This window comes from Coturnix japonica, chromosome 2, assembly GCF_001577835.2.
Source record: "Coturnix japonica isolate 7356 chromosome 2, Coturnix japonica 2.1, whole genome shotgun sequence".
NCBI classification, from domain to species: Eukaryota; Metazoa; Chordata; class Aves; order Galliformes; family Phasianidae; genus Coturnix; species Coturnix japonica.
The window spans coordinates 29,294,449-29,298,092 of record NC_029517.1 but is presented as its reverse complement, the minus strand read 5'-3'; positions in this window follow the sequence as shown (position 1 = coordinate 29,298,092).

The following is a 3,644-nucleotide window of genomic DNA, read 5'->3' as shown; positions in this document are numbered from 1 at the left end:
CCGCATCTGTTTTTTAATGGTTAATAACAATAGTGGTTAACTGAGATGGTACTTTTGTACATAATTGCAGATAGTGAAAAGATATTTTATAAGGAAAAGACCCTGAACTTTGATGGTGGCATCATTTTTTTTCTACAGTGTTTTGTATTTGAAAGGCAGGGCTGCTGGAACTCTGATGGCAGTCACACAATTTACTGGCTGTGGTTTACATGCACATAATTCTTTATTTCACAGAAACAGCCAAGCTTCAAAACTGTGGAATGTGTGGGACCACTTGAATTAGCTTTTAGTTTCCTAATTATTCTCTTAATCATAACTTAGAAAGAAACCATACAAATATGAAGGGCTTTGTTTGGTTCCAATGCTGAGTTGGGTTAAGAGTACCATTAAGAAATGCTGAGGCTGTCTTTCTACATTGAATTCCACAGGAACTGTAGATGTTTCATAGTGACACGGGCTTTGATTTGGAATTACATTACATAAAGCAGAAGGGAAAAACTGAGTCTCTCTCACAGCTACAGCTGCTGTAATTCTATGATGGAAAGATCTAGAAGTAGAGAAAAAGACTGCCAAAAGCCCAGGTGCTAAAGCCCCCTTTAATTTGTGCCTTAATATCTTCTGCCAAGACTCTCCTGGAAAGCAACAAAAGCTCACTATGATGACCCCAAATGAGATGCACGATAAAAAGACCTGCTTAAATTCAGCAGTAAGAAAACACAAGGAAATCTCAAAAGGGTTGTTACTCTTACAGTGTTGCAAGATCTTTAATAATCACTGAAAGTTGCTGTCTCCAGCTGTCATTCAGGACTCTCATTTCCATTCAGGAGAAAAGGATGAAAATGGAGCAATTTCAAGAAATAAGAATGCTATTTTGTGTTAAGGAGATGTGTGAGTGACAATGCACTCAAAAGGTCAGCCAAAATGGTGGTCCAGGTTCTGAAAATGAATGAGCCACAAACCTCTCTGAAGTTCATACTCTTCTAATTGTTCCAGATTGCAGCTTCAAAGCTGGGGCGTTTATACATCTAATTTCACGCCTACTTGCTTGAAAAAATTCTGTTTTCCAGAAGTTCTGCTGACTAAGTTTGGCCAATATACAAGTTGATATTTTTCTACAGTCATGGTTTTGTCTTTGTGTACAGCATCTGTGTGTCTTTTTCACTCATTTGCTATAGTTGTTGCAAACTCTCTCTGCTCTGGAACATCCAAGACTTCCCTGGCAGTAGTTTTTTCAGAAGTTTAACAGATTTCAAAACTTCATGGCATTTTGCACTGAAGCTGCTACCAATTACCAGAAGAGAAGAGGAAGTTTACTGTTTGAGGATTGAGCTGGGGCGATGGTAATAGATTTCTGAAAACTTATACTTTAAAAAGGAGATAAACAGATAATTAGTCCTAAATTTATATATCAAAGGCTAGAGTCCCATCTTATATGACGCTGAAGAGTTAGCATCTAAAACTACCTCACCTGAAGGATGATATGTCAGTAACAGAGTTGGCAGCACCCAGGGAGTCACTCCAATACCTGAAATCACATCCTTTCTAAGAGTGCTGAATGCTGGGATAAAAGATGAAACCTTTTGGCTACACATAGCTAAGAAGAGCCTTGGTGCCTGGTTGTGGCTGGAAATGTGAAGGGCAATATCCCCACTGATACATGCTGCCCCTGGAAGCCCACTGTGAGTGCTTGGGACGGTGCTCTGTAGTACAAAAATGAATGCTTCCCTTACTTAGGCTGTCCCTCTTCCTCTGTCCAATTACCCAGAATAGAAAAACAATAGGTTTTTCTAGCTATCTTGAAAAAAATGACAGCAGAAGATATATTTGATTATTGTATTTAGCAGTACACATTTCCACTTATACTCTGCGTGCTGGAGCCTTGCATACGCTGTGAGTAGGGTTTTTGTTGGTTTGTTATCCCACTCTTATTTTCTGTTGGCACATACCAATGCAAAAGTTCAAGTTCACAGATATTTCTGTCTTAGTGTGGTTCCAAATCAAATGCTCTCAGTGTAAAATTGTCCTTTGCATTTGCGTGGGAGGGGGTACAAAACTAAGCTGGCATAACAGCATTAGAAATAATGTCCTTTTAGTTTCTACAGAGCTTGTTTCCACCCAGTTTTCTTTGGGGTATTGTATGTATTGGCTTATAAATGAGACGTATCTGCACATGTTACTGTTTTACTAAATGAGCTTGAGCAAACCCATGAGATCCTCCACAGTGTCTGTTTCTGTTCTAATGATAGATATTTCCCCTTATTTCTTTACTACGAAGGGCTGCAAAGAGAGAAATTACAAATTCTGAATCACTGTATTGATGGAAGCCACACAAACACTGCTGATAACCTCTATATGCAGCAACATGTAGTAAAGGTAATTTACATTTACTGTACATATTACTAGCCCCTTCAGTAAAGATGTATATAGACAAGCAAGTTTTATATCAGATTAAATCCCACACCACTTCACCAAGCAGAACTGTCATCCTTTCAGAGGAATGGAAACGTTATCAGTGTAAAGTGATTACATTAATCCTGTTTATTTCAAAGATAAAGCAGAAATGCAACTGTGAGTTGAAATCGCTCTGAAACTTCAGGTGCCTTTGGAACCAAAGTTGTAACCTAAGTTTTACTATGCAGTCAGCCACTGCCTTGAGAACTGATTGAAAGGAAATGCCAGATACATTTCCACCTCTCCCCACGCGCACAACATGGGCATTGTACATCTCAGGATGGAACAGGAAACTTGCAAGCCTTTTTTGATTGTTTATGGGAAAAAATCTTGTTCAATACTTTTTTCCCCCCGCCTTTTTGCATTTTGCTTTTGGAACTCCTTACTATTTACATTGTCATTCTGAATATGATATTCCAGAAGAATGATATCATTATTTATACTTTGCCCTCAGAAATCTGTTTAACATAATTGTGACTTTTTCAGTTTAAGATAAACATTACCATTTGATGAAAGCTCGGTCCTTTACCTCCTCCCTTGGTAGCTGTTTGTTAAGGTCTGCTATGCAGCACCAGTCAAATTAAGAAAGTGGTGTTATTTCAACAAAGCCAGAGACCTTCTTTTGCTTGTAAATATTAGTACATCCTGCAAGCACTGGTGAGTGCTGCCAGCCATCCTGTCACTTAAACAGAGTCAAGACTGATGGAGGCCAAGTTTCTGTCAAGATCTGAAACTCAATGCATTAGCTCAGGAGCTCAGTGTAGACATGCATACATTTTTATTTTCACATCTACTCTTTTTATGTCAACAAACTTTATGGGCACTGGTTTCTGTCACACTCCAAAATAATTAACCCTGAAAGAAACATTTTATTTAATGTTTTAAGAAGTTGGGATTTGGTAACGGAGTTAAAAAAGCCAGATCACGAGCTGACATCATGTAAAACAGCCAAGTGGCAAGACATTTAATAGATGGGTGGCCCAGAAGGCTGCAGAATATATATGTACATAACACCCAAATTAGGGCTATTGTGAAGATTCAGATGTGTTACAGACACACTCTCCCTTCAGACAAAACAGTTAGGATGAAATCGTGAACAAATATGGAGTAACAATAAGCACATGATGGTTCACAAGTGAGTTATTGAGTATATACACTGAGCTGGTAATGTAAATGGTGGCTCATAAATATGC